This window comes from Mauremys mutica, chromosome 22 (assembly GCF_020497125.1).
Source record: "Mauremys mutica isolate MM-2020 ecotype Southern chromosome 22, ASM2049712v1, whole genome shotgun sequence".
In the NCBI taxonomy this organism is placed as follows: domain Eukaryota; kingdom Metazoa; phylum Chordata; order Testudines; family Geoemydidae; genus Mauremys; species Mauremys mutica.
In genome coordinates, this window is record NC_059093.1 from 23,400,300 (window position 1) to 23,406,776 (window position 6,477).

At 46.9% G+C, this 6,477-nt stretch overlaps 1 protein-coding gene across 3 annotated transcripts in view; it reads right to left on the reverse strand.

Moving 5' to 3' along the window:
* Nucleotides 1-3,132, reverse strand: part of LOC123354898 (fibroblast growth factor receptor 3-like) — a 37,483-nt gene extending 34,351 nt beyond the window's left edge. The window contains exons 1-2 of one of the 3 annotated variants that reach the window (XM_044997289.1): nt 3,025-3,132; nt 1,837-1,920 (exon numbers count right to left, since the gene is read on the reverse strand). The gene's annotated coding sequence lies outside the window, so the exon portion shown is untranslated. Of the gene's footprint in view, nt 1-1,836; nt 1,935-2,320; nt 2,768-3,024 lie in introns of those variants that run through there. The other 2 variants (XM_044997291.1, XM_044997290.1) reach the window with 2 other exon arrangements.
* Between the last annotated feature and the right edge of the window lie 3,345 nt (nt 3,133-6,477).

Genomic DNA, 6,477 nt, shown 5'->3' on the forward strand with positions numbered 1-6,477 from the left:
TGCACCGCCACTGGCTGCAAGGAGGAACTGAGGGTGGGGGGAGCCGGCAGCACTCCCTATACCGTGCCATGCGGGCGCTACTCCAGAGGGGGTCGGAGCAGCTCCCCTATGGATATTGCTAGTGGAAAAACGTCCCGCACCGGTGCATGTGGAGAGCTCACATACAATGGGTGATGGACATGAGCAAGTACCCGAAGAACAACTACCATTTACTAGTTCAAACCAGCAAGGGACCCATGCCCCATGCTGCAGAGGGAGGTGAAAAGCTCCAAGGGGGTCTGCCAATCTAACCAGGGGGGAAATTCCTTCACAACCCCACGTACGGGTCAACACCATTTACATAATCGGATACTCACCACAAAGGTTAAAGGGAGATAGATGTACACTACAGAATAGCTCCCCAAGTGTACCTGTGTGACTCATCAGGTTTCGAGGAATACCAGTGATAGTCTCTCTGGTTTATGTTGCAAATGCTCAGCTGTGGACTCTACATTTTCCTACCCTCTATAATCAAAATGCATTCCAGGGATTTATATGTTTCACAGCCGTTATTTGCATCTCTCAGTGACACCATTTTTTTTACCATATCCTTAGAAATCCATAAATAACCCCCACTGACTTGAGACAGCGTTGAACTGATGCTTCTGAGGTAAAAATTAGGCTTCATGGATCAATTTAATCTAGTGTAACTTCACCGACTGCAGTGGAATTACACCAGAGATGCATTTGGTCCCAGAGCCACTATCCACGAGTGTACAACTGAGGGCCAAATGCTGCAGTCCAGCTGAGGAATGGATCCTGGTCACGCACAGGAAAAAAAGGTCGCAGCTAAATCCTGCTCTCTTGTGAGGTGAGAAGTCCCAGGATTTGGCTGTCCCCAGGGCCACTCCAGCAGCGGCCCGTGTGGCTGTCTTGGCAGCCATGGGATCAGCCACACTGGCCCCTGCAGAAGTAATGGAGGTCGTGGAAAGTCACGGAATCTGTGACTCCCGCAACCTCCGTGACAGACACGGAGCCCTAATTACTATTTAGATAGCACCAACAGTTTACTTGGCACCTCACAAGCAGTGTTTGGTCACATTTCTAATTTAATATCAAATCTCACTGTATTTTTAGCACAATAAAACTTTTAGCAGCTTCAGTGGTGTAGTCAATTGTATAATGTGCCTTTCAAATGTAATACATTGGCTTATTCTCAAAACTATTTGAATTAATTCATTTGATCATTAATTATAGTTAAAAGAATTATTTCCTTTGATTATCTTAGCTCCATTTTTATATAACCACAAACCCCTAATTAATGTACACACCCTGACATGTCAATGTCAGCCAAGAAGAGCATGATTTCTCTCATTATTTCTTGTAATATCAATGAGAAACCTCCATGAAGGCCTTTGATTTACTTAAAAGCACAGACACTGTACTGAACATAACAACAGCTTTGCTTCAGAGACCAGATATCCACTGACCATGTAGTGAAACTGAAACAGCAATAACAAGTTCAGAAAGGCCTCTAAGGTACTACTTTCCTTTGCGTGATGGATCAATTGCAATACCTTGTTCCATGAAGTCAAGCAATTTTACACTAAGATTATCTGAAGGATGAAAACTCCCTTGGGAAACTTTCCATAGAATCTCTGCAGTGGACAGGATTTATGTCCGAGCTCCCTTCTCTAATGTTGTAGTCATCCAGGCCAACATATCTGTATATATTTAACCTGTTTGCCTAAAAGTCAGGCACTTCACACCACATTTAGGCATGTAAACAACAATGGTCTGATTTTCACCCACAAACCCCTTTGAGGTCAGTGAGACTCACAGATACTCAGTACTTACAAAAAGTGACCTGATGTTCAAAGGCGCTGAATGCCTGCAGCTCCCATCAGCTTCAGTGGTAGAGTTTGTGGATGGAAAGCGGGCCTAATGGAAAAAAACTGCACGTACGATATATGTACCAAGGACTCAGGTCCAAAGAAATTTGCCACAATCTATAGGTTCAGGGCTTTTTTAAAATTCTGTAGTATTTTGTTTTATCCCTGGGACAATATTAGTTTCTCATGTACTGGGAAGTAAAGGGAGCTGAAGTGTTTTTATTCGATGCTTGGGCAACCTTAAAATTCTGGCATTTGCTAACTTCTAAGTATTTGACTCCATAACATGAATGTTCTTTTAACACAGAGGGGTTTTGTAATTTAATAGTATATAGCAAAAACAATATGAAGAAAATGTAATTAAACACAGAAAATAAAATATTATAACCACAATGTTAAAACTGCAGTTTATACAAACATTGCATAATTCTTTATAACCCTAAACTTACACACTGATTTGTGGATTTCATTTTATCTGCTAACACAATTAAAAGTAAAACATGATTCTATTAAATAAAAAACAAAAAACCACCCAAAAAACCAATACAAGCCAAGAGGGTGGTTTAAATTTGCAACGTGAAGAGGTATTCAAATGCAATTCAGTCTGCAAGGGCTCAATTCAGTGAAATTCTGTCCTGCTTCTCTTTTGTGAAAAATATAGGCAAGGCTACAGAGTCCATTTTAAAAGTTAATTGGTGGTGATCTCCCTTGACTTTGCACTGTGAATGCCTGGGCTTTGTTTTTTTGTTGTGGTGGTTTTTTTAAGTAAGAAACCCTGCTTTTTTCCATATTATGTTCTGGTCTGGGAGGTATTTGGGGGGCCGGGGATAGAAGAGGGGGAGGATGGGAGGTATTGGGGGTGGGGGTAGATGAGGGGGATGGAAGGTATTTGGGGGCAGGGGAGCTAGACAAGGGGAGTGGAAGGTATTTGGGCACGGGGTGTAGAGGGGGTGGGAGGCATTGGGCGCTGGGGGGGTATTTGGGGGACGGGGGTAAACGAGGGCAGCAGGGGTATTTGGGGGAGCTCGGGGGGTGTTTGGGGGCGGTGGTAGGGCGCGGGAGGCATTTGGGGAGGGGGCACGGAGGGTGGGAGGTATTGGGGGAGGGGGCCTGGGGAGATTTGGGGAGCTCGGGGCCCCCCCGCCGCCTTTACCCGCTCGTGCTCCGGTCCGCGCCACGTGCAGCTCAAAAGGAGCCGCGCGCTCAGCTCGTGGCCACGTGACGCCCCCCGGGAAGCTCCGCCCCTCCCGACACTGCCAATAGGAAGAGGAGCCCTGACCAATCGGAGCGCAAGATAAATCCCCCCCGCCCCCCGTGCTTGAGTGCGAGGGTGGGGGCTGTCTGCAGTGTGCAGCCCCCCGGGTGCTGCAGTGTCCAGCCCCGCCCCAGGGTTCAGCGGGGACCAGACCCTCCCCCCAGGGTGCAATGTGGGAGGGGCTGCAGGGACCAGACCCCCCCCAGGGATACAGCGGCGGAGCGGGGGCAGCCACACAGGATCCGCTGGCACTTTGCGCAGCCACTGCTGTGATGAGCTGGCGAGTCTCAGCCTTGAGGGCCAGGTGCCCCTGCTGTCACCCCCCCTCCCAGACCCCCAGCTTGTCTAGGGGGCGCCTCCCTTTACCCCCCCCCCCCCCGCCTCCCTTAGAACCACGTTGTGCCCCGGAGGCCTGGGGCCGCGGAGCCGCTGGCAGTGGTTCTGTAGGGGGCCCCTCGCACCAGCCTCAGTCCATCCTTCCTGGGGACGGGGACCCTGATTTCCAGCCTTCCCTGGGGGAACCTCCCCGAATGGGCTCTCTGCTGCGGAACCCCAAGACCCTCCCACTCCCCACCAGCGGGGAATGGGGGTGGGGTAAATGCCTCTGAAGCAGTCACATCCCCCCCGCCCCCCTGCCGGCTACATGCTGGGAATCCAGGCTGGGAGGCAGGGGGGCTGCCGGCCGTGGGGTTCCCTGCAGCCTGGTACCATTCACAAGGAGAACCGCGACGGCCTAACACCCCAACCCCTGTACGAGATCCCGCCCTGCCTCCCCCCCATGCCTACTGCCTCTTGAGCAGCCCTCCCTGCGGTCTCCCCAGTACTTCCCCTCGGCTGTGTTCCCTCCCCTGCAGCTTCCCAGCCCCCCAGCTCCCGCTCCGTGACATCCCCCCTCTCTACACTTTCTCCCTGCAGCTTGCCCCATTCCCTCCCTGAGTCCCAGCTTCACCCCCTGACATCTCTCCAACCCCATCTCCCCCCATCACAGCCCTTGCCCCCCTTTAGTGCCCCGGCCCTTGCTCCCCGTGGTGGGCTTGAGAGGCCCCCACTCCCCCACTCCATCTATCAAGACTTCATCAAATAAAATGTGCAACACATTGCAAACCAAAACATATGTTCAGTGTGTTACATACGCTTCATATGGATCTCTCGCACAAAAAATATGAAATCTTACCTGGGTTCTTTTACCGAAAAGTTTGGTTCCCCAAATAGATCTCCAAGAAGATCATCTGCACAGTGGACAATATACTGCTGTTTTTCATCATATAATTGTTTAGACATAATATATTGGCCAAGATAGAATATTACCTACAATGCAAATCAAGTTTGGTATATTACATATATTTAGAACTTTAAAGTATAAAACCAATATAAAACAACCTTTTTCAACCCCCCTAAAAAGTCTATTCTCCTTTCAATCATCCCCTGCAACTCCATAAGAACATAAGAACATAAGAAAGGCTGTACCGGATCAGACCAAAGGTCCATCTAGCCCAGTATCTGTCCACCGACAGTGGCCAATGCCAGGTGCCCCTGAGGGAGTGAACCTAACAGGCAATGATCAAGTGATCTCTCTCCTGCCATCCATCTCCATCCTCTGACAAACAGAGGCTAGGGACACCATTCTTACCCATCCTGGCTAATAGCCATTTATGGACTTAGCCACCATGAATTTATCCAGTCCCCTTTTAAACATTGTTATAGTCCTAGCCTTCACAACCTCCTCAGGTAAGGAGTTCCACAAGTTGACTGTGCGCTGCGTGAAGAAGAACTTCCTTTTAATTTGTTTTAAACCTGCTGCCTATTAATTTCATTTGGTGACCCCTAGTTCTTGTATTATGGGAATAAGTAAATAACTTTTCCTTATCCACTTTCTCAACATCACTCATGATTTTATATACCTCTATCATGTCCCCCCTTAGTCTTCTCTTTTCCAAACTGAAGAGTCCTAGCCTCTTTAATCTTTCCTCGTATGGGACCCTCTCCAAACCCCTAATCAATTTAGTTGCCCTTTTCTGAAACTTTTCTAGTGCTAGAATATCTTTTTTGAGGTGAGGAGACCACATCTGTACACAGTATTCGAGATGTGGGCGTACCATGGATTTATATAAGGGCAATAATATATTCTCAGTCTTATTCTCTATCCCCTTTTTAATGATTCCTAACATCCTGTTTGCTTTTTTGACCGCCTCTGCACACTGCGTGGACATCTTTAGAGAACTATCCACGATAACTCCAAGATCTTTTTCCTGACTCGTAGCTAAATTAGCCCCCATCATGTTGTATGTATAGTTGGGGTTATTTTTTCCAATGTGCATTACTTTACATTTATCCACATTAAATTTCATTTGCCATTTTGTTGCCCAATCACTTAGTTTTGTGAGATCTTTTTGAAGTTCTTCACAATCTGCTTTGGTCTTAACTATCTTGAGTAGTTTAGTATCATCTGCAAACTTTGCCACCTCACTGTTTACCCCTTTCTCCAGATCATTTATGAATAAATTGAATAGGATTGGTCCTAGGACTGACCCTTGGGGAACACCACTAGTTACCCCTCTCCATTCTTAGAATTTACCATTAATTCCTACCCTTTGTTCCCTGTCCTTTAACCAGTTCTCAATCCATGAAAGGACCTTTCCTTTTATCCCATGACAGCTTAATTTACGTAAGAGCCTTTGGTGAGGGACCTTGTCAAAGGCTTTCTGGAAATCTAAGTACACTATGTCCACCGGATCCCCCTTGTCCACATGTTTGTTGACCCCTTCAAAGAACTCTAATAGATTAGTAAGACACGATTTCCCTTTACAGAAACCATGTTGACTATTGCTCAAGAGTTTATGTTTTTCTATGTGTCTGACAATTTTATTCTTTACTATTGTTTCAACTAATTTGCCCGGTACCGACGTTAGACTTACCGGTCTGTAATTGCCGGGATCACCCCTAGAGCCCTTTTTAAATATTGGCGTTACATTAGCTAACTTCCAGTCATTGGGTACCGAAGCCGATTTAAAGGACAGGTTACAAACCTTAGTTAATAGTGCCACAACTTCACATTTGAGTTCTTTCAGAACTCTTGGGTGAATGCCATCTGGTCCCGGTGACTTGTTAATGTTGAGTTTATCAATTAATTCCAAAACCTCCTCTAGTGACACTTCAATCTGTGACAGTTCCTCAGATTTGTCACCTACAAAAGCCAGCTCAGGTTTGGGAATCTCCCTAACATCCTCAGCCGTGAAGACTGAAGCAAAGAATCCATTTAGTTTCTCCACAATGACTTTATCATCTTTAAGCGCTCCTTTTGTATTTTGATCATCAAGGGGCCCCACTGGTTGTTTAGCAGGTTTCCTGCTT